This window comes from Mesocricetus auratus, unplaced genomic scaffold, assembly GCF_017639785.1.
Source record: "Mesocricetus auratus isolate SY011 unplaced genomic scaffold, BCM_Maur_2.0 Super-Scaffold_100006, whole genome shotgun sequence".
NCBI classification, from domain to species: Eukaryota; Metazoa; Chordata; class Mammalia; order Rodentia; family Cricetidae; genus Mesocricetus; species Mesocricetus auratus.
This window is the reverse complement of record NW_024429190.1, coordinates 88,816,838-88,842,382: the sequence shown is the minus strand read 5'-3', so window position 1 is coordinate 88,842,382 and position 25,545 is coordinate 88,816,838. Positions and strand designations below refer to the sequence as shown.

The following is a 25,545-nucleotide window of genomic DNA, read 5'->3' as shown; positions in this document are numbered from 1 at the left end:
TCACTTTGAACAAAGATGAAGATGAGAGATTAAACAGATATTTTCCAACAGCCTAGCCTGAATGCCTCCTACCCTGAATGTCTCCTCTCTCTCTCTCTCTCTCTCCCTTCCTTTCCCTTCCCTCACACATCTCTTCTTTCTCTCTGTCTTTCTCCCTCTCTTCTCCCCACTCCTTTCTTCTCATTCTTTTACCACTCTGGTTCTTTTTCTTCCTCTATTTCAGAGTACTCTCAGACTGTGTTGTTTTGTTTTTCCCACAATACTAAAATATACTATCTACCACAATGCTGTTCTGATCTTTATCTGTTTCTTCAGTTGCCATTTATGCTTTGTACTTTAAATCTGAAGGTTCAATTTGTTAGATCATTTATCATCTTTTCCTACTAGATGAAAAGCAATTCTACTAAGTGCCCACAGATACCTCTAGGCGACCTGACCTTCTCTATCTTCAGCTCTGCATTCAGACTTGTCCAAAGATATCTAAACTGATGCCATAATCCATCACCTTTGAAGCTGGAGCCTCATCTGTACGGCCTCCCTCGCCGCTACTCCACAGATGTGCACTCTTGCTGGAGATGAATTAGTTCGTTGTGAATGATTCCCAACCCCACGTTTGGCAGATTTCAGAAATCCTCAGTTATTAATAGCTGATGCTGAAATGGAGCACAGAAATAATTTTTACTTATTTACTGACGGGAAATGAGATATTTCCAAATTAATTATGGGATAAAAATAATATCAAAGCAGAGACTAGGGACTTTCAGAAGAGTAGAATGAGGAAGTCAGCAGAGGCTCCCAGGCAAATAGTTTTACTGAAGCCAAATGTGGTAACATATGTCTATAATCCCAGCACTCACTAAGCATGGGCAGGAAAACCTAAATTGAAGGCTAGCTCTCTGTACAGTGCAGGGCATCTTAAAATATATTCAACATACCCTTTTTCTCCAGGAAAATTTACATGATACTAGGTGTGTGTGTGTGTGTGTGTGTGTGTGTGTGTATGTGTGTGAAAGAGAGAGAGAGAGAGAGAGAGAGAGAGAGAGAGAATAGATATACAAATCAATCATTTACTGAAAATAAATAATTAAAAATACTTGGAATAACTCGTTATATAATTTTATCATTTACTAATGATGAAAGAAAATTTTCACAGCAATGAAATGGGTGTGGCTATTTGTACATAAAGAATTACATAATAGATGAACATTTGACAATTTGGCACAAGCACAGACAATACAGACAATAATTTTTTATATTTCTCAGAGTTGGTTGATATATTATAATCATCAATACTGAGAACATTACTTCTCACATAAACACAGGCAGAAATATGTTCAGGCACATTTCGGGAATTGTTAGAATTTCTGTCCTAATCTCAAATCAAAAGTCTTTGCTAATTTTATTTATTTTTTTATTTCCAATCTTTTGTTTTCATTTTTATTTAAATTAGAAACAATCTTGTTTTACATGTCAATCACAGTACCCTCTCCCTCCCATCCTTTCAGGCCCCCCACCAATCCCCATCACATCCCTTTTCTGCTCCCTAGGGACAGTGAGGCCTTCAGTGGGGGATCGTCAAAGTCAGTTACAACATATACATATATAGATAGATAGATAGATAGATAGATAGATAGATAGATAGATAGATAGATAGAAGATAGAGAGAGAGACATAAAGAGACACAGAGAGAGAGAGAGAGAGAGAGAGAGAGAGAGAGAGAGAGAGAGAGAGAGAGAGACTTGAAATCACTAGCTTCAATTCCTTTCCAGTAAAAACGCCCCATAAGGTCCAGGTTAAAACAACCTGAACAAGAAAGACCTATTTCAGCAGAAGAGGGTAGGGATAAGTAGTGGAAGGAAATGGATATTGAAGATTAGAGCAGGAATAATAAATCAATAGAGACAGAAAACCAATAAAAAGAAAAGAGAGTTCCTTGAAGGATCAATAAAATAGCCCTAAAATCATATACATACAAATAACAAAATGGACTTGATATGTTGTATTTATATATTTGTGCACATCCATTCAAAGTAAGTGTGTGTGTGTGTGTGTGTGTGTGTGTGTGTAACAATAACAAAGAAAAAGATGAGGGACAAGGAAGGTTCTGGAGGGAGGAATGTGAGGTGGAAAATAAAATTTCAAGGAAGTAAAAAAAAATATTTGTCAATCTTTAAGGAGATTCACAAGGAGAAAGAAGACCCAAATAGGTAAATTAAGAATAATAGAGGAGGCCTAGGTAATCTATGGGGCTTTGGGTAGTATTTATCCCTGGCAAACAAATATACTTTGAGTGCCCATGCCACAATAAGGGATGCTGTCTCAGTCTGGACTCTTGTGGGAGGGTCTAAGCCCTGTCCTGGACAAAAAGACAGACTATGGAGATGCCCCATGAAGTGCCTCAGCATCCCTGGGGATCTGAGTGGAAATTGGGTGGGGGGCTGGAGGGCCTGGTGGGGAGGGTGGGGAAGGAGAGGAGGGAGAGGAAGCTGGGATTGACATGTGAAACAAGCTTGTTTCTAACTTAAGTAAAAAAGGAATAATAATAATAATAAAGGAATAAAAGATAAGCTATTAATCACTACTGAAGTTAAGTCTACACTATGGAGAGTTCTATTTCTGCTTTTGGTGTACACCATATCAAATGATAAATACATGCAAAAACTATCTTAAAAGATTCACACTAAGTATATGGATCTCGAAGAACTATTGCCAGATTGAAGAACCACCACATTGATTTCCACAGTGGCTGTGCCAGTTTGTACTCCCTTACCAGCATGTGCTGTCATTTGTTTTCCTGATTTTGACCATTGTGATAAAATATTAAAGTTATTTTAGTTTATATTTCCCTAATGCCTAATGATGGTGAATGTTTCTTTAAGTGTTTCTCAGGAATTTGTTTTGCATCTTTTGATAACTCTCTGCTTAGGTTTGTATACCATGTTAAGTTTGCTTATGTTTTTCTTGATTTTCAAGTTTTTAGTTATTTATATATTCCAGATAATAACCCTGTGTGGGTAGTACAATTGATAAAGATCTCTTCAACATTTTGTAGGCTGCTTTGCCAAATTGAAGGAATCAACATCTTGCTGAAGAGATACTTGCTAATCCATGTTCATGCAGCTCTATGCATAATAGTCAGAAATTGGAAATAGCCCCAATGTCCACATACTGGTGAGTGGCTAAGGAAAATGTGGTCCATTTACATAGTGGGATAAAATTGTGTTGTTAATAAAAATGAAGCTATGGAATTTGAAGATAAATGGATGGAGCTACAAACAGTCACCCAGATTAAGGTAATTGGGACCCCAAAAGACAGATATTAAATGTTTTCTCTTACAAGTGAATGCTAGATTCTAAGCATTCATTATGTGTACTACAATCCAAATAACCAGAGAGATTAAGTACATAGTAAAGGACTAGGGTCAAGGAAAGGGTTACTCAAGGAAGGGGAAATAGGATATAGGACTATGGTGGGATAAAGGGGAAAGAAGCATAGGACAATTGAATAGAGAAGAGGATGAACGAACTGGGTAAAGAGGTTTATGGGGTGGGGCAGCTAATACTAAAGGCCCTTTTGAATATTACTACTATAGAAACATATATATACATATATATGTATATATATATATATGTATGAAATAAATCTAAATAAAGCATAGACAATGCTCCAGGTAGACACCTTATGCTACCAAGCAAAACCACCAGTGTCAGGAATGTAGTATAAATTGTTGAATTACTGGCCCAAAGTATCAAAAAGAAGCTACCACCACCACCCTCTGCAAGCATCACAGTCTATTTCCAATGCCCTGGTTGTACTATACAACCTGATGGTGAGGCTCTGTTGCTGAAGACAACATTTATTTATGTCAAGCTGGTGCTCAACTGGAAGCTTCACCCTACTGCCTAGTATCCATGGTGGTTGAAGGTACTCTGCACACTACCAGAGGAGAAAAGTAATCAGTGTTATCATTCAGCTACAAACACTTTGACCTACAACAGCAACCTGCCTGTAAGACATGCTGTTGCAATCATGACATAAATGTTATGGGGATTGGGTGAAGACCCATTTCATGAGCAGGAAACTGATAAAATGGCCAAGAACCTGAGACCAGACAGGTCATGAGCCTAAGGGAAAACCTATTATTCTGCTAATGTGACAGAAATAAAATTACTCCTAATGACATATTGCTATACTAATAGCAGTACTTTTCTCAATCTTCATTAAAGAAGCCCCTTCTTACAGTACATGGAACATGGAAATTAACATAGAAACCAGCAACTAGATAATGTTGCAGAGGGTGAGAGACTTTGGAGCACTTAGCCCTAACTTTCTTCACTAAGCCCCTCCCCTCAGAGCTCCTATGTGAAAAAGGAGACAGAAAGATTGAAAAAGCCAGAAATGATGGATGACTTCAAAGAAACAGTTTTCTGTACACAACAGGACTGACTCACTTGTAGACTCAGAGAGACTATGTCAGCATAAATGAGACCTACACAGTTTCAAGCCAAGCATGGTCTCGGCAATAGGGGATGAATACATGATCCCACTCCCAAGGAAGAAGCAATGTGCAATTGATACCTTCTGGCAACGGGAAATTCAATTTTCCTAAATGAGGTGTCACTGGACATATCAACCACTCTTAAGTCCAGGGCCCATATGCAAGAGTAGCTGACCACAACAAGAGGTGTGCTTTTTGTTTCATTTGTTGTCTCTGGCTCTTTTGGCTTGTTAATTTGTTTGTTTTAACTTTCATTTTTGAGATATGTGGGGTGGTTTTTTGAAAGAGAAAGAAAGAAAGAAGATAATGTTAGAAGACATAGAAGATCTGTGCGAAGCAAAACCAAATAAAATGATGAAGCTCTTAATAATTCCTTAAAGGGAAAGATTCACATTGACCTTTATTTTTAAAAAAGCTTAAATTTTGTCAGAAATTGATGAGCTGATCGTAAAATTGACATAGAAACATTTGGAATTCAGAATAAACAAAAAGAGAAAAAAATGTATGAAGGTCTCAAAATGTCTGATTCCCACTTATTATCAAGTGATAGTGAAAAGAATGTGAGTAATGACCACAGGACAACAGAATAAAGATCAGAGTCTAGGCATGGGCTCCCACTTACATGAAATGGGAAAATTAAAGTCTTCACAACAAATGAAACAACTTGATATTCATCTGAAAAATGTATAAAGTTGTATATCTTATCTCACAATATACATAAAAGTTAACTTCAATCAGATCGAAGACAATTAAATGTAATGAATAAAATATTATAAAATTGTACAGTAATACATGAAATGAATCTCCATTACCTTGTTAGATATTGTTTTTACAAGAAATACAAAGATCAATATAAACAAGAATGTGTGTGTGTCTGTGTGTGTGTGTGTTACAAAAGACTAGGTGTATGGCTCAGCTGGTACAATTCCTAGCATGCAGGAAGCTCTGGATCAGATTCTTAGTACCACATAAACCCAAAGTGAGGGTGCATGCTCGCAATGCCAGCACTCTGAAAGTAGAGGCAGAAGGATCAGATGTCCACAGGTTATTTGACTATTGATGAGTTGGAGCCCAACCTGGGATACATGAAACCTTGTCTCCAAAAGAAATTAAATAAAACAAACCATCAAAATAAAAACCTTCTGTGACTACCTATGTAAGACCTGCACAAGATCAAACCAGCTCAAACCCTAAAATGCATGAAGGAGGATCCTGAAGTCCCACTTCTAGCTGAGAAGCTACTGGTAAATTCTGGCTGCCAGAAGAAGAGTCACTTTTCTTTATCTGTTCTACCCCCTAACAGTTTCCCCATGCTCCAGTGTTTGTACCTCTATGTGCACATTCAGATTTAATCAATTTAAAAATAATTTTTAATGAGCACATGAAGTTGGAGGAGAAAATTAGTATGGAGGGGCAAGGGAGGAATTACAGGGAAGGGAATGGGAACCTGGATTTGATCAAAACATTTATGAAAAAATAAAAAAAAACTTGAAATTATTTGAGTTTCAGTAGGTATCCTTACAAAAGTTAAAGAACTTGGGACCAGTTGAAAATGCTGTGTTTGAGCATCTGGACACCTAATTTTTTTTATAAAGGAGTCAGGAATGCACACTGGGGAAAAAAAGACAGCATCTTCAACATATGGTGCTGGTCAAACAGATATTTGTATGTAGAAGAATGTAAATTGATCCATACTTAACACTCTGCACACAAAATCAAGTCCAAGGGGATCAAAGACCTACATAAAAACCAGATGCACTGAACCAGATTGATGGAAGAGGAAGTAGGGAATAGCCTTGAATGCATTGGCACAGGGAAAGACTTTCTGAACAGAACACTGTGCAGACATTAAGATCAACAATTAATAGATGGGACCTCATGAAACAAAAACACTTCTGTAAGGTAAAAGATGCCATCAGTTGGACAAAGTAGCAGTCTACAGAATGAGAACTATTTTTTTTACCAATTCCACATCCAATAGAGGACTAATATCCAAAATATATACAAAAATTTAAGAAACTGGATACCTGTCAGAATGGCTAAGATCAATAGTACAATTGACAGCCAGTACTGGTGGGGATGTGGAGCAAAGGGAAAATGCCTCCACTTGAGGTAGGATTATAAATTTATATATCCATTATTGGAAAACAATATAACAATTCCTCAGAAAACTCAGAATCAACCTACCTTAAGACACAGTAAGACACTTACTCAATCATGTTCATTGCAGCTTTATCCATAATAGCCAGAAACTGGAAACAACCTAGACGCACCTCATCTGAAGACTGGGATAAAAAAATGTAGTATATTTATACAATGGAATATTACTCAATGGTTCAAAAAATATATAACATCATGAAATTTGCAGGCAAATAGATGTACCTAGACAAATAATTCTGAGTTGGGTAATTGAGGCCCAGAAAGACAAACATGGTATGTAATAAAACATAAGCAGACATTAGCTATTAAGTAAATGATAATCAAGGTATAATTTGTAGACCTCAAAAGGTTAACTAAAGAGGTATGCTCTAGGGAGAAGAGGTAAATCTCCTGCGGAAGGGACACTAGACTAGATTTGGCTGGTGAACTAGGGGGCCGGTAGGAATGGGAGCCAGAGGGATCAGGGAAGGGCAGAGGAGAAAGTACCAGAGAGATGACTGGAATTAAGGGGCAGGGCATGTGGAAACCAAGTGTAGTGGAAACTTCTTGGAATCTATAAGGGTGGCCCTAGTAGTAATGAGGGAAAAAGACTATGAACTGGCCATGTCTTGTAGCCAGATAAAACTCCCATTGGTGGGATTATGTTACATTTGGTTGAGTTGCTGGCCAAAAGGGTCCAGTGGAGATGCTTGATCAACCCAAGTTGATGTTAGGACAGAGTGTTTCTCTCTGAAATCTGACAGTGGTGCCCATTGTGAAGGAAAACATCCACATAGCTCACTGAATGTGGTGAGGTCAGCTGGTGCCTACATGGAGTCATCACCCTACATTCTAAACTCTATGGTGTCAGAAGGTACTCTGCAGGTTACCAAAAACGAAACATAGACACCAAGCCAGCCACAAAACCTTGGAACTACAACCCGTCCTATCTGCAAGATATGCTGGAGAAATGATGGTGTAAAATTTGTGATAGTGGCCAACACATGCCTGATTTTACTAAAGTCCCACTCCATGAGAGGGAGCCCATGCCCAATACTGCTTGCTAGGCCAGGAAAGAGAGACTGCATAGCCCACAGACCTGGGGTAGAACCAAACATGACTGTTTAGATAGATAGACAGACAGACAGACAGATGATAGATACATAGATAGATACATAAATATATAGATAAAGAGAAAGAGAGAGAAAGGATTCTTAATGATATTCTGTTATATTCATAAATGAGTGCCTTGTCCAGTCTTCATCGGAGGGGCTTCCTTTGGCAGCAAATGGGAGCAGGTGCAGGTACCCATGGCCAGATGTTATTCAGAGAACAAGTCTAAATTGGACGTCTTCATCAGGGTCCTCCCCCTCAGAGATCAGGGGACCCCATAAAAGATGAGTAGCAAAGAATGTAAGAGTCAGAGGAGATGGAGGACACAAGGAGAATGTGGCTCACTGAATCAACCTAAGTAGAGTACATATAGGCTCACAAAGACTGAAGTGGCAGGCACAGGGGCTGCAGGGGTTTATACCAGGTCCTCTCAATACGTGCTATGGCTGTTAGCTTGGTGTTCTTGTGGAATTCCTACCTGTGGGAGTAAGTGCGTCTTTGACTCTTTTGCCTGATCTCAGGACTCATTTCTTCCTGTTGGGTTACCCTGTTCAGTCTCACGTGAGGGCGTTTGCCTTGTCTTACTTGTTTGGTCATGTCTGGTTGCTGTCTCTTGGAGGCCTGATGTTTTCAGAAGGACGACTGAAGAATTAATAAGGGGGAGAGGTGAGGTAAGGAGTGCTGGGAAGGATGGAGGGAGGTGAAACGGCAGTCACAGTCATGATGTATTGTATGACAGATGAATCTGTTTTCAAAAGAAAGTAAAAGGATGTAACTTCCAAAAAAATCATGAAATAAAATGTAAAATGGCAAGTCTTGAATGACAAAGATGTTTAAAAAAAGAGTTTAATATTCTATAACATGAATGTACTTGAACATAATTTCCCATCTGATGGAATAGGGCTACAAACTGGTATGCCTTGAAATATAATTGTCTTAATTTCAAAACATAAAAATAATGATGTAAAGATAAAAAATAAAGAGAAGGGAAATCTGTGTTGGGATCCATAATCCGATGTGATGGAGAGGGGATTTTGGGAAAGTAAGTAGGTCTAACAGGGTTGGTGCCCTGATGGGAAGAGACAAGAAGCATGGGAGTCCATAGCAGGAAGGCATCTCTCTCCTGCCCAGAAAGATGATACCCTACAGAAAAGCATCCACTAGCAAATTGATGCTGCACTTCCCATTTCATTTCAGGGACTGAGAAACATACACAGCTGCTGCTTTAGGCTCACAGTCCACAGCACCTGCTACAGCAGCCAAAAATGAAAGATATTCAAGGAAATGCCTGAGAACTTAATATCCAATTAGAACTTATCCAGAAGCAATAAAAACTTTTCACCATTATATACTAATCAAATAATTAATAAAAATTAAACATATTTTTAAATGGTCAAGAATGTGAATAGGTATGTCTCCAAAGAAGATAAATGGCTATCAGGCACACACACAAAATATCATCAATGTCATTATCCTTAGTTAAAAGCAAATCAAAACAGTAATGAGATGCCACATCCCTCTCACTAGAACAGGCGTGAAAACAGAGGTAAAAAAATGTCTGTAACTATGTGGCAAGAATGAAAACCTCTGTTTTTATGTACTGCTGGCCAGAATGTAAACTGTTGCAGAATCTTTAAAAAATATCAAATGGCAACACATCAAGGTGTAAAACAGAGCTATGATAAGTTCACTACTAGTATAATGAAAACACAAATTTTTTTTAAAAATTGGAGAAATAAAATGGGTTATATCCACAGCATAAAAACGTTATTGGCAATAAAAAAGAATGGAACAATAATACATGCTTCAGCATGAATAGACTTTGGAGACATTATCCAGAGTGAGGGAAGCAACTTGCATGAGATGTCTAATAGTCAAATCTATAAAAATGAGAGGCAGAATAGTAGTTATTTGAGAGTAAGGGAACAATATCGGAGGGAAAATAACTGCCAAGAGATATTGTTTTCCTTTTAAAAAGTTTACGTGTACACTGAGGTAGAGGCAGAATGAGACTGCATGTTTTATGTGTATGCATTTTTAGAAAGGCTGAATATGTTGCAAAGTTCACCTTGTTTTCAAGAAAGTGGAGGAATTATCTGGTTGCTTTCCACTAACTCCCAGTCTAACAAACAAGCTCAATCATTGCTTTCTCTGTATTCTTAAGTTGAAGGAATAAATGATTTTTGTAGCTACCATGAGCTGTCCACATTCTTGTTTTTGTTTTTTTTGGTTTTTTTTTTTTTTGGTTTTTCGAGACAGGGTTTCTCTGTATTGTTTTGGAGCCTGTCCTGGAACTCGCTCTGTAGACCAGGCTTGGTCTTGAACTCACAGAGATCCACTTGCCTCTGCCTCCCTAGTGCTGGGATTAAAGGCATGCGCCACCAACGCCCGGCCGAGCTGTCCACATTCTTATCAGTTTAACCCAATATAAACTGAACCTGTGTTGCATCCCAACACATGAGAACTTGGGTGCGGTTCCAGGGGCCCTTTTCCTTTGGTAGACTTCATGGAAAACTTATTTTCCTAAGGCCACATGCATTTCTGAGCTTACCCAACTCCTTCCATTTTAAAGCAGCAATGGCTGTTAGAGTCCCCCTCAAATTTTATTCCTTGGGTGCTGTTAACTTTTGGAACTCTCTCTTCCTCTAAGGAAGATCCATTTGGCTCTTTTGAGGCCACCTGTGTAATCTCAGTTGTATCTGATTAGAATTCTCATCCCATCTGAAATGTATTCTTCCTTCACACTATCTCATCAGGGAGGAATTGAATAGGAACTTCTCTGGGGACCTAACCCTTCACTCTATGGGGTGAGTATGGCTATTCACCATAGCAGTCTAAGAAAACCGCCTACCTTTCTGCTGGCCTCTTCCCACTGTTCCACAGTCTTCCTGCATCCCTATTCTTATCCTCTGTTAGGATCCGCCTTGGACACATTTTGTATTCTGTTTCATGTTGTGGTACTTTGTGTGTATCAGCAACTGCATTACAGTCTCACTTTGCCTTCCCCACTCATTTGGATTTCCACATATGCCTTGTTCAGTGCACTGGCCACTATGGACTAGTTGGTCCATGGCACAACACACTGTTCCAGTCAGAAAATGGTGACATTCTGACAGACTCCTACCCTGGGTCTTGATGCCAGTGAGTGAGTACCCAGGTATTCTGTTTGGACATATTCTGAAAGACAGGCTTTGAATAGGGTCTAATTTTCATCTCAGGCCCTCAGAAACTATACAGTTATGACGTTGTTGTTGTTGCAAGTAACAAAAGTGATATGGCAGTCATTTTTATTTTCTTGTGGGAAAGCAATAGAAAAATTGATGGAACGAACACAGTAGCTGAGCTAGAAGCAGAACAGAAACAATGGCAGAAGGAAATATTGCAGGGTCCTTTAAAACAGATGTGCTGGAAAGAAACAGGCTTCACAATGTTTGAGTTTTCTGTATTTTTGTATGTTTCCATGGCTTCATACCTTACTCTCTACAGGAAAAGTTAGAGTTGCCCACTGTCTAAGCTCAGGTCTACACATGTTTCTTCACTCTGGCAGTAGAAGGAAAGGTCTGGTAAGGAGGGGACTAAGAACTGGTGGATCGCCCTTAGTGTCCCATGTGAACAGAGGTGGAATGATGGGTCCATCAAGGAGCAGTTAGAGAAGCATAAGTAGCAGAAGTATACGGAGGGAAATCCTGCAAGGCACAGTTCACACAACTGATGGGTGCCTGGTTTCAGTTCCTACCCACAGGCCTCAAGGATCCAGGAACACACAGGAGTGGAGTATCTGCCCCAGGGTCAAGGGCCTTCTTTCCAAGAAAGCAGACTGTTTCTTCTCAAAAGCTTTCATCTGATTCACACTGTCTGTGGGATCAACCAGGATTTCCCTAATGTCATTAACTCCTCAGGGTCTTTGACATCTACAAGTGATCACTAACCTGAACTCAATGTGTGAGGGACAGCAGGGCAGTTGCCTCTCCACCTTGACTCAAGCAAAGTACACTGCAGAAGAGGAGGGGCAGAGTCCTGCCTCTCTGTTCACAGACTACCAAAGTCTAACCACAGGCAAGTGGGGAGAGACAGTCATGGGGAGATGTGAACAGCAGCCTACTAAAGAGACTGCTGAGGAGATGGATAAGGTCAGCTACTGCAGCACAGGACAGTCCACAGCAGCAAGAGGGATTTTGAACCTACCTGAACCTTCCATCAAATCACTGGGCACATGTCTACCTGTAAGGCACTACTTGGGAGGTATCACACTTTTCCTTGCCATCTCATTTTCTGTAACACAGAATAACTTTCATGTGTAATTTATGACTACCAAATAAAAATGAGTTTAGTTGCAAAAGTTTATTTCAAAGGTAGAGATGCCAAGGGAAACCGCGACTTCCAACCTGTTAGATGCTACTCTTTCAGCCTGCGGTCTGGTGTGACCCAAGTTGGAAAATCACAGGGGTATCAATCTTATCCAAAACATGCCCACAAGGGCTAAGAGAAACTCAAGCCACTCACGGGAAGCTGTTCAGTACCATAACACACAGCACATATACGATGGAAAGTCGGATAAACTTCAAGAGGTATGCCTGCCAGATAAGAAATCCAGCTTGTGTCTAAATCCCTATGACCTCTGAAAATTCAGAGGGTAATGCCTGAGCTCCTCTTTACCTCAAGTGTTGGTTTCTACCTCCCTACCTTTCCCTTTGCAAGTGTGTATAATCCATCCCTCTCTTGATTACCTGCGGTCTGTCCCACTTTCATTCCCTCTATAAACACCATTCCTGGTGCATCTTCAAAGCTTATCTCCTCTCCACAGCTGTCTGTTCAAAGTTGAGAGCCTGACACTGATTTAACCAGCTTGAATTGCTCTGAAATAAATTCCTCAGAGCAGAGACCAATTTCATATGCATTGTTAACTGTGGAATGGAGGGTTGGTGCTTCCTAAGCACAGGGTGAATATAAATAACAGATGATCCAAAAATAGGGGAGTAAGTTTTGTATATCAAACAATTAAAATCTGAAAACTGAACTCTGAATAACCCCCCAGTCTGCAAGCAGAACTTCTGTTCAGCTGTGGGAGACAGAGCCTTGAAAATTGGAGACTTACTTATATCCATCAACCCAGACCCTGCATGGGAGAGATCGGTTGCTCATGGCTGTTCTTTTTCTGCAGCCTAACCATGAGTGGAAGATTTCTGTTTACTGTGACTTTGAACATACAATAAATGTGAGCTAGTTCTAAGATGCCAAAATTTGGAACTTTAGGGCAATGATTGTGGGACTCCTATAAAAAGGCTTGGGAATCTAACAAGATGGCTCAGTAGGTAGAGATGTTTGCCATCAGGCTTAGGGACTCACTGAGACTCACATGGTGGAAGGAGGGAACAAAATTCTGAATGTTGTCTTCCAACCTCCATTTGTACACCATGGTGCTCTCCCTCTCTCTCTCTCTCTCTCTCTCTCTCTCTCTCTCTCTCTCTCTCTCTCTCTCTCTCTCTCTCTCTCTCTCTCTCTCTCTCTCTCTTGTACACATGCACACACACACACGTGTGCATACCACACACAGAGAGAGAAAGACAGAGACTATAAATAAACAACTGCTACCAATAAATAATCTTTTGAAAGATTTATTGCTGAAACTGATCTCATGAAGCACTTTCTGTTCAAATTTTGAGCTTCTACTTCAGAATTCTGGTTTTTTCAGCTGGTGGGAGCTCGCAGACAGGCCTCAGAGATGCACAAACAAGAGCATGAAGCAAGCTGGTGTAAACTTTCACAAGCCTGACAGGTGAGAGCTCAGAAAACTGAGCCATCTTGTTCTGCCCAACGCCACCCCAAATGTCAAGTGTATTTGACAGAGTGACACCAGTGTGGCCGTACCAAGCAGATCCCAATAAATTTATGGATCATAATTATAGCAAAAACATGTTTTTATTCTAAGCCACAAAATTTGAATTAGTTTGTTACACAGCAATAGGTACTTTTATAATTTTAATATGAAATGTCTCACTTTGATACCCAGCTGCTGGTACTGTTGGGGAAGGTTCTTTGCCTTTTACAAAAGAAAGCCTTATATGAAGAATAGCACTGGGAGTGGACTTTAACGTTTTATACACTAGCCTCACTGCCTGTTCTCTTATTCAGCACCCTGGCTGTCACAAAAGCCTTCTGTCTCCTACTGCCATGTTTTCCCTGCATGGTGAACTCCATGCTCTGTGGAACTGTAAGCTAAAATAAGCCCTTTCTCCCTTAAGTTTATTTTGTCAAGGAATTCTACCATAGCAACAAACTAGGAACTGGAAAAACTGATGTAGATAGTCAGAATATTTATTTCTCTCTGTATATATTGAGGTAGCAAATCTGAGTAAGCAGTTAGGAAGTGCTTTATATGTAGGGTAAACACCATGGTAATTTATTTCTCACATTAAAAGTAATACAAAAAATCCTGTAAAATGCTTCTGCAATGGAAGAAGTGGAAAAATTTAGACACAAAGGTATTTACCCAAAAGCAGATGATATAAAATAATAGAAACAAGCAAGGTCTTACTGCCCTAAGGAGGGTCAGGGCAATCCCCAGTCTCTTAAACAGACTGATTAAAGTTAGAAAAACCCAGGGCCTACTGCAGTCTTCATACCATCCACAGCAACCAGGCAACTAGTTTAACAAGCCATCTCATAAATGGTGAAACTTTAAAATCTATACAAAGAACGACACAGGAACTTGAAAATTCTGCCCAGGTGTTAGGGTGTTGGAAGAGGGACCAAAAGCCAAAGAAATTATTCCTAGAAAATCAGTTTCCAATGGGAAAAACAAACAAGAAAACAGTATTCACAGCAAAGATAGCAAACACCTAGTAATTAAAGAAGAGCTGGTAGAATTAAGTAAAATCACAAAACAAGTTATGTTTTCTCTCTAGGTGGACTTGCCCTCAGGAACATATTTGGATGGGTAGGAAACTGGATTAATGTAGCTGAGGCTATTCCCTCAGACAACATTTGTCAAAGTTTTCTTAGTCACTTATAAATAATGTAATGTAACAAGGACATGACGAAAGGAATGGAAACAATAAAGAAAATAGCTATGTCTAATGCAATTTCTTTAGGGATGTATTCCCTTGTATCAAATGTTTACACTAAAATATGATGTATATGATGCTTTGTGTATAAGTGTGGTCTATTTTTAGAACCAGTTCTGATTCTTGTCTATATTTTCCATTTCTGTGCCGATATCATAATTGATTGACATACATATTTCATTATTTTAGAATGAAATCCTATGCATTTTATGTCCATATGTTTTAACATATGTAGTGAATACATATGAATAAATGTACACACATCTTTACGAATGATCACATATAAGTAGAACACTTATCTATGTATAGTTTACTTAAATGCAAACATATTTATACACACATATTTGCACATGTATGTTTGTACTTACAAACATCTATTGAATTGACATATTCAAATACCTTAATTATATGTGTTATATAAATGTGTCATGTATACTGCATATATACATTTAAGTGCATGTGCATTAATAAACTTTTTCCTGAAATCAATTTGAGTATCTAATATTAAGTGTATTTACTTTATGTATTCACTTTGGGGAGAGTTAAAAACTCCATATTGTTTTACTTTTTCAACTGTGAAATTAAAATAGCTCTTTAGCCTAGGATATATCTCTGTACATCTGACAGTTTAACTTTTGAAACACAGTCCTCTTGTGCTTCAGAATAAAATTGTTTACGAGATAGATTTTGTCACCATCACCTGGAGAATAGCCACACACACTTCCAAATGCTAATATATGAGTTGAGGGCATGTTTGTTGGCACCATAACAGATTTGTTCCAATGTTTTATTCCTTGACTTTCCGGACATTAAGCCACATTTTAGCAGAAGAAATGGTGTTAAATCACCTAATCCATAAAAAGTTAGCAAAACCCTTTCCTTCTTACAGCATACACCAGAAATCTGACAATCTTCTCTTACATCTTAAAGTTAATATGAAATAAATAACAATAATTGGTCTTCTTCTATAGTCCTTACTTTAGCAATGTTAATGTCATGTTTGCATTTCAATATTTAAGATACTTGTTATTTTCAAAAAAGTATTTCTATTTATTTGTGTGTGTGTGTGTGTGTGTGTGTGTGTGTGTGTGTGTGTGTGTGTGTGTGGGTGGGTGTATGAGTGTGAAGATAATGATGATATCCAAGACGACCAGAAAAAAACATTTGGTCTCCTGAAGCTGAGATTACTGGCAGTTATGTGCCACAAGACTTGAGTGCTAGGCACTGAATTCAGCAGGAACAAGACACATTATTAAGCATTGAGCCATCTCTCCAGTCTCTTGTTTCTTTGAAACCAACAGCTTTTTATTCCATATGGTTTCTTCCATAACTTAAAATTTTATAATAAAATGACTGCTGAGTAATGTAAATATGTTTCTATAGAAACAGATTGATATAAACATATTTAATATGATATACTAACTTACAACATTGATAATCATTTTCTTACAATAACAGTATTTAACCATGCTGTTATAATTTTTGATAAATCATGAAATTATCTTTACTAATGTCCTATTCAATTTAAAATTAGACTTTATTGTGGTGCTACGTTATTTATATTTCATTAAAGCTTGCCTGAGGGTACAGAAATCAAAGCCAGACACAAGCTATAGTGGTCAGGCAGTGGTGATGTACACCTTTAATCTCAGCAGCCATACTGGTTTTCTATAGAAGCTGAGCAGTGGTGGCACACATCTTTAATCCCAGGACTCAGGGTTAAGAGGTAGATGTATCTCTGTTAGTTCAAGGCTACATTAACTACACCAAATTGATTAAGTTTTCAAAGAAACAGCTCCCACAAAGGTGATCTCATCACCTGGGATCACATGACTAATCCCAGAGCTAGGGAGGTGGAGACAGGAGTGATACGGCTGGGTGAAGAAAAGGATAAAAGGCAAGAAGAGACAGGAACTGAGAGCTTTTGCCTCTGAGGACTTGTGGAGACAGGATTGCCATTTCAGCGTGGTAGAGGTAAGATCTACTGGCTTGACTGTTTTGCTTCTCTGGTCTTCAGCTTGAATCTTGAATCTCAATATCTGTCTCTGCGTTTTTAATTTTCGTGTTACATTTTGTGCTTTTATGTATTACATATTTCATTCTTTAGACTATAGCTTCATTATCAAGTTTTGCTGTTTATATTATCCTACCTTTCCAAGTAAGATGGGAACACTTCTATACTAATCTATAGGATAGTTTAGGTTAAAGGAAATAGTAACAATCTGGGTCCCCTATTGAATTCCATTGATCAGTATGTCTGTTTTTGTGCCAGTAACGTCCTCTTTGTATTACTATGGATCTGTAGTATACTTTGAAATCAGAGAAAGTGATGCCCTTAGTAGTGTTTTCATTGTTTGTGACTGTTTTGCCTATCTTGGATCTGTTAGATTGCCATATGAATTTTAACATTATTATTTTGATTTTGCAAAAACAATCTTTGTGGTTTTGATGAGGATTGTACTGAACCTATAGATGGCTGCTTGTAGGGCGACCATTCCTAAGCCCATGGTCCTGTGTTCACTTAACTTTTGACAAAGAGGTCAAAAATGTATTCTGAAAATAGGACAGTATCATCAACAAACATTGCTGGGCATACATGTAAAACAATGAAACTAGAACCATACCTTGTACCTTGCACAAAATCCTCCAGGTTTCTGTCTTGAATTCCTATTCCTGCCTTTGCTTTCCTCAGTGGACTGTGATTCAAGATGTGCAATCCAAATAAAACATTTCCTCCCATGAATTACTTTTCATCATGGTCTTAATTACATAAATATACCTCAAATTTATATAAGTTCCTTTTTAAAAACTGGTAACAGCCAGGCATTGGTAGTTAATGCTTTTAATTCTAGCACTTGGAAGGCAGAGGCAGGCAGATCTCAGTGAGTTCAAGTTCAGCCTGGTCTACAAAGTGAGTTTTAGGACAGCCAAGGCTACACAGAGAAACCCTATCTCTAAGACACAATATATATTTATATAATAATAAATAATGATAAATTGCTAACAGATGACATTCTCATTGAATATAACTTTGTGTCATCAGCTTGCATTGCTTCCAAAGCAGCACATAGAAATCTTTTGATTGCTTGTTTCCTTCAGCAATTACCTAGAAATCAACTACGAGTTTTGTGAAATGAATGGTTTAGAGTTACCATCCTCCCGCTTGTTCCTGCTCACCACACATACCAATCATATCTGTGGCCAACACTGACTTTCTATCATGCACTTCACACTGCTGAGGGCTGTGTTTTCCCTGGGACTTTCCTGCTCTGACCCTTGCTGCAGTCCTCTCTGATATGATGTGCATGCAGTCCTCTCTGTTATGATGTGCAAGTTCTGCTGGGGAGCTATTTCCTCCAGAATGAAATGCCTCTTCTAGGAGGGAAGTAGAATACTCACACAGCTCAGAAAACTCGTGATGATTACAGAACGGATGAAGCCGAGAAAAGTGTGCTGCACAATATCCTCCCTCAAGGAGATATTTAGCTCATTCTGGAAGGACAGAGTGGAATGAGCAGATACTGCTAGCCTCACTGAGTATCCCTTTCCTGCAAAGTTGGAAGGACTTTTATTTTGCTTGATCCTCATATTAATACGCTGAACTTTCAGGCAAAGACTATGTTCACTTTTAACAGCATTGGAAAAGCTGGCAGATGACTCCGTGCAGCCGGACTCCTCATGAGAGGACTGCTCACAGGAGGACTCCGCACAGGAGGACTCCTCACAGGAGGACTTCGCACAGGAGGAGTGGGGCTGTCATCTCAGACAGCTTTTGCCTGCTTGAGAAACCGTTTGCTTCCTATTGGATTGCCTCATCTAGCCTTGATATGAGGGTTTGTGCCTAGTGTTACTGAACCGTGTTACATAGTTTTCAGTTGGTCTCACTGGGATGTCTGCCCTTTTCTGAAGAAAAACAGAGGAACAGTGGCAATCAAAGAGAGGAGATGTGGTCTAGGAGGAGAGAAGGGAGATAAGCCTGTGGTCAGGATGTTTTGTATGAAAGAAGAATAAATAAAAGGAAAGAGAAAAGCTTTAGAAAATAGAAAATAAAATCACAGAGTCACATGTCATAAACTTGCCTGGGTTCTAAGCCCTAGGAACAAGCATTGGAGTTTTGTAAACCGTTTGGAACTCCATGGGATAAGGAATTAATGAATTGGTTGTCAGAATCTGTAGCTGTGGGTTCTTCTTAAAGAACTATATGGGCACATGGCAACCATTAACTTTTCTTGGATTCTCATTCACGGTCCGTATAGACCAGCTGCAGGCAGAACATGGACCATTCTCTGAGCAGATGAAATCAAGATTTAACTATTTCTGATGTATCTTAAACTAGGAGTGTTCTAGTGTTCTAGTTGCTTTGACAAACATTGGGACCAAAAATGATTTAAGGAAGGAAAATAAAAATTCCAGTTCATATTGTATCATTCAAAGAAGTCCAGAGCATGAAGTTGAAGGAAGGCATGGCTGCTATTCCACACAGGAACTCACTTCAAAGCCAAGTAAGTACACCAGGAACCATGGAGGCTGCTGCTTGCAAGTAAGTACACCAGGAACCATGGAGGCTGCTGCTTGCAAGTAAGTACACCAGGAACCATGGAGGCTGCTGCTTGCAAGTAAGTACACCAGGAACCATGGAGGCTGCTGCTTGCAAGTAAGTACACCAGGAACCATGGAGGCTGCTGCTTGCAAGCTAGCTTGCAGCTTACAGTCAGCTAGCTTCGGTCTGCAGCACAGGACCATCCCTGTCAATGAATGGTGCTGCCTAAATTGGGATAGGTCCTTCTGAATCAAGGCGATCAGACCAATCTGACTGCACAATTCTTCAACTGAAGCTATCCTCTCAGGTGACTCTAGCGTGTGTCAAGTTGGCAGGAGATACATTTTCCAGACAGCACCTGACATACCTTCAGTGAACATAATGTACCAAACACTGCCAGTTTACTCTTCATTAACTTTGTGGTTAGACTGTATAGTACACATAAAAGTTCAGGAATTTATAAACAGAAGTGCTGCTTCCTCTGACATATAAAGCATTGGCCACATTATGTCTCAGTGTTCCACAGTCTCACACAGACCTTTCGTTGTGAGATATACCACTCACCAGTGATCTTAAGTGTGTCATAATTCTTAGCTTCCCACCCTCCTCTTTTCCTCAGCTCCTTCCTTCTCATAGTTATTGCCTGAAAAACTGAGATTGCATGCCTAAGGCTGTTACTTCTATTCTTGTGACAGCTTTAAAAGAAATACCATTTACATCTCCTACCCTCCCCCGTCCCTGTCCTCCACTTTGTTCTCATGGGAAGCCCCCTTAAGCTGCTTCCAGGCCTGAACTGTCATTCAGAGATGACTTCTTCCACAGCAGGGGTCTGCCTTCAGTCAGTGGCCCTCTCTAATTACTTGCATAACCTCCTGTCTAATCAGAAATCTTCTGGTCTTGGAACAAACCCAGGGCATGAAAGTGAATGTTCTCTTACCACAAAACTTTCTTCTGCTCAAGGACAACACCAGACATGCTGAAGTGGACTGGGGTTGCCAGGGAACCCAGGAACCCTCAATCCACACAAAGAACTACAGCAACTAAGGAATGCTGAGAGTGTGATAAATGGTCCTCCCCAGGGAAAAGCACACCAATTGGTTACCCAATACCAAATGGTCAGCCCGGAAACCATACAAACAAATAACATAATACAGACTGAGTGGGTTGTATGGTATATGTTTGTATATACATGTATATGTACATATATGTATGTAAAAACAATTCATTTTAAAAGGCCACAGAAGAGAGCAAGGAGCAATATATATGGGAGGATTTGGAGGACGGAAAGGGAGGTGGAAAATAGTAAGTTTATTCTCAGAAAAGAAAAGAAGTAACAAAACCCTTTTCTTTGGCTCTAACACAGGCAGCCATTTATCTGTCTTTGATAATTTCCTCTTCTGTTTGTTCTTAAGCAGGGTAGAAAGTCACACACCTCTTCTGACTTCTCTGAAAAAAAGTACTGCAACACTTACCCCAAGACATCTAGGTATACCAAGAGCTCAATTCTGTCTGCCAAAGAAGAGGTGTACAATAACAGGGGCTTTTATAGCAGGATGTTCTGATCTTGGGTTCTCCTTGAGATGAAGTATGCATGTGCCCTCAAAATAAAGAAGGAAGACAGAAGAGAGGAAGGAATTACAGATTTATAAACCATAAAGCCACAGTCAAAAAACGTTCATGATTCTACAGTTCTGCAGCAGACCTTTCCCCAGCATCCTTCATATGGATTGCTTTAACAAACAAAGCAATATTGGTAAATGCTATTGTTATATGTAGGAAATGTTAATGTCTATGTCCTGAATACTTCTGCCATCTTAAATTCGGTTTGTAACTATGTGCCTAGGCACCATCAAGGCATGTCCTCCTTCTGAGCAAGTTAGTCCATAGCGTGCTCCTTCTGGGGAAGGCAGGACATGCCACCTATCTCCACCAACATAAACATGCCCATCTCATTAGTTATGATGCAGGCCGTCTCCTTCGTCAACAGTTCTCTGCATTCTCAGAAGACTAATAAAGACAACAGAAAGTTCTGATTGTCCTAACAGATATACCTTTAACCTTGAGGAGATCTCTCTGATGAACATGAGGTTTGGCAAGTGGATCTCATCGAAAACCAATAAACTGAATAAAGAGATGGATGAGTGGATGGGTGGATGGATGGGTGGGTGGGTGGATGGGTGGATTGATGGATGGATGGATGGATGGGTGGATGGATGGATGGGTGGATACATGACTGCCTGTATGCCTGAGTGAAGGGTGAGTAAACATCCTAAAATAATTTCATGTAACATGGGGACAGCAAAATAATTGTCTCCATGACCTACTCGCCAGGATTGCACTGTGTTTTTCTTAGTGATTAAAAAAATGCAACTGTTCCAATGAAGAATGGTAGCAAGTACTTTTAACCCTAGCACTCAAGAAACAGAGACAGACAGATTCCTGGGAATTCAGGGTCTATAAAGTGATTTCCAGGGCAGCCAGGGATATCTAATGAGACCCTGTCTCACAAACAAAACAAAATGAACAAGCAAACAAGAAAAAAAATACTTATTCTAGTCTTCAGTTAAGAACAAAAATCCCCGACACCAAAGGAAACCCGGGGAGAGCAGAGGAAGTCTAGTTATAAGTACTGCATTCATAGCCATGTTTAATAATGACACAAATACAACTGAAATATATCACATATGTAAAATGTCACTTTCTTAATTCTTTTTCTTAGGAAAGGCTTTGTTTTATTGTTTTGCATATTCTTACATTTGGAGAAATAGAAGCCCAAGGAGAATTAAAACAGCTAGGAAGTAGGGGCTGGCATGTGAACTTAAATCACTGTGGCAGTCTGGAGCTCATGTTCAAATTCATCCTGTTGTCATTTGCAGTCAGCACAACTTATCAACCCACAACTTACTGGCGTTCTGACAGCCTTCGCTGATAATAAACAACCTGACTATATTCACTAGCAATATATAACCTGATGCTATTGCTGCTGCTTCTGGCCATCCATTAACTCTAGGCAGATAGCTTCTAAGTACAATGCCAATTTCTCTACAATACTGCCCTTCTACATAAAATGCACAGTTACTGCATATTAACTAAGGCAAATATGGTAAATCTATGTTGACAAATCGGTGTAAGAAACTACAATTATGCCCATAAACAAAAATGAAACTACACTATGGAAAGTGCATATGTCAATAAATATTGTCCTCCTTAGGAGATGGGAATTTATGTTGGACATGCTACATATTTATTTCCTGGGTTTTAACTTTGCTTGTGGAGTTTATTTATGAGTTGTAAAGCTGTAATACAAAGTGAAGAATGAAACACGGTGAAGTTCAATGGGATGGTTACACTCTGGAAGACAGAAATCTACTTTGTCATTCTAATGGGGCACAATATGAGCATGGAAGGAAAGGGAAGGCTGAGTCAACTAGAATTGTCAAGTGGTCTCAACAAGATGCTGAAACTCGGGTGTAAAATCTCTAGACATGCAAATTCACTGAAAAGACAAAGGGTGATACATGGCTTCTTTCCTACTCAGGACAGATTATTAAATCAAAAGAAAAACTAGAAATAGGAGGGCCAGAAACAGAAGAAGGAAGAGAAAAGGAGAGAGAAGAAAACATGGAAGATATACAGAAGATAGAAAAGGGATTAAGAAGGAAAGCAAAAGGATGTGGAAGAGAAAAGGGAGGGAGCAGAGACAAAAGAAAGACGACATCAATGAAAATGAGGGGAAGACAGAAATGAAACAGAGAAACGAACATTCCTCCAGCCACGGATGACAGTTCGTGTCTGCCACTGCTGCTTCAGCTCCAGAGGTTTCTTTGTGCAATTATTTCTAAATCTAGGAGAGAATAAACTTTGGCTCTTTCCTGTCATCCCACCTTCTAAGGATATTACGATAGCACTGGAAATAGCTACATTATTTAAAGCTTAGAGAAAAAATGGGAAATATACTAACATACCTGTGGGCATATTTATGCCTGCATTTGACAAGGAAAGGATGTCCATATCTGTCTCCACTATGAAATCATTATCATTCACAGGGCAGGGGAGCAGGCAGAGGCTGTCAGGTTTCCCATTTCACACCATTTCTTCAGATGTCAGCTTCATAACCACAGCATCATGTCCCTGTGAATTAAGACACATGTCAGCAGCAGCCAATATAAATGTAAAACATTCACTGTGAAGATGTCTCTCCCACTTCAAGGAAGGAGCCTGAAGTCAAACATGGAAAAAAATGTCGTGTGTGTGTGTGTGCGTGTGTGTGTGTGTGTGTGTGTGTGTGTGTGTGTGTGTGTGTGTGTGTGTGTGCGGAGGAGGGGGAATCCAGCCACAGTTTCTCATTTATTTAGGACTAAGCATTCATTTTCTTTTGTAGAATAGATGCCAGCAGGGTTTAGCCCAGAGTGGGGAAGAGCTAAGCTCTGAAGATAAAGGCAAATTCCAGGGCAAGAAGTCAGTCAGAGATCTCAACAGTTCATAGCACTGTCAATCTAAAACATTTTGTAGGAACATCAATCTACAAACCTTCATATGTTTTAAGCTTAAATCCATGTATACGTGAAGCAACTATACCCAAGCATTTTGTTTTGTTTCTCTTCTGATGAAGTAGTTATATATCTTAATATTTATTCATTACCCAAAAATGATTTGGAAATCTACTACAGACATCAAAGCCCAATATAGTCACGATAAACCAGAATATTTTTTCTTTGAGCAGATTGGTATACCTGAGGAACAAACTTCAGTCAACTGTTGATTTGAGGAGGTAGCACCATAGATAAAAAAAACTTCTTTCACAGATAAGAGGATCAAAGTTTGGACCCCTAGAACACATGCAAATGCCAAATGGATTTAGCATCCCACCTGTAACACCAGTCCCAGAAGGTAGAGACAGGGAATTCCCAGATCAAATGGGTTAACTAGGCATATCAGAGAGCTCTGAGTTTTATTCAGAGACCCAGCCTTGGAGAAAATGGTAGGAAACCTGTTGAGGATGATTGTGGATATCTGTATGATCTTGAATATACATATGTTCCCAAAAATATGTTTCCACACACACACATTTAAAACATATCTATGCACACATTCACACACCACACACAGCCAAATGAGAAACGAAAAAAAATTAAACAACAGCATGAGAAGAATGGAAGTCTGTGTTTCAGAAGTATTTGTTATATGCCAGACAGGTGAGTACTACTACTTTTTAGGGTTCAAGAAGTTAGTGAAAAGAAAAAGGGAAAATTGTTTCTAAAGTTTATAAACATAAAGGAACTCTAACATATAAATCCTAACATTTGAAGTCCATTTTTATTTGCTATACCATGAAATACTATTACAAATGGCCTGTTTGATCAGAGGTCAATCAAGTATCCATCAGATTAGCTGGAGAGAAGTTGTAGTGACAGGACCAGAGAAGACATCATGGAAGGAGGAACACCCTGGTGTGTGGAGTTGGGAAGGGACAGTTTGTGTGATGACATGCAGACTGAGCAAGATAGCTTTAATAGGAGACCACAGCAGAGTGGCAGGTGAAAGGACTCGTCATCCAATGTGACATTTAATCCAATGTCTCCAAACATTCCCTTCTTAGCATAAGAAACAACATTGAGCCTGATATGCAATTTGTTTTGTCCTCCTGACGGGTGAGAAGACTGAATCAAAGTCAGTCTAACACACCACAGACTGTGGAGTTGGCTGCCTTCTTGCCACATTAGCTGATTGCAAAAGTATGTCTGAATGTCTTATTCAATGATTTGTTACAATTCTTTTTATCATAAATTGTCAGGCTGGGGCAATGGCTTAGTGGGTGAAGCTTCTGCTAAAAAGTGCAGGGACAGTAGTTTATGTTCAGAACCCATGCAAATGTCCTGAGGATATGATGTCCTGCTTGTAACTCTAGCTTCTGAAGGCAGAAATGGGAATCCCAGAGCAAGCCGACCTCTGAGAATTACCACATAGAATATGTATAGGTTTGATAAACAGATAATGCCTCAATGAAGATGGAAGAAATACCATGGATGAGTCTCAATATCAGTCTTGGGCCTCTGCACATGCGCACAATGGACTACAAATAGCAGTCTCTAGTCTGGTATCAATGACAAAATAATAATGAAAATAAAGGTCGTTCTAAGACATAGTCAGCAAGTTAATGAGATAGAGCTGAAAAAGAGAACAGATACCA

General features: G+C 39.3%; 1 long non-coding RNA gene across 2 annotated transcripts in view; it reads right to left on the bottom strand.

Annotated features, from left to right (window-relative positions):
- Nucleotides 1-23,484, bottom strand: part of LOC121140930 — a 165,002-nt gene extending 141,518 nt beyond the window's left edge. The window contains exons 1-3 of one of the 2 annotated variants that reach the window (XR_005877885.1): nt 23,321-23,484; nt 20,828-20,953; nt 417-653 (exon numbers count right to left, since the gene is read on the bottom strand). This is a non-coding gene — a long non-coding RNA (uncharacterized LOC121140930). Of the gene's footprint in view, nt 1-416; nt 654-20,827; nt 20,954-23,320 lie in introns of those variants that run through there. The other variant, XR_005877884.1, reaches the window with a different exon arrangement.
- Nucleotides 23,485-25,545: the final 2,061 nt, after the last annotated feature.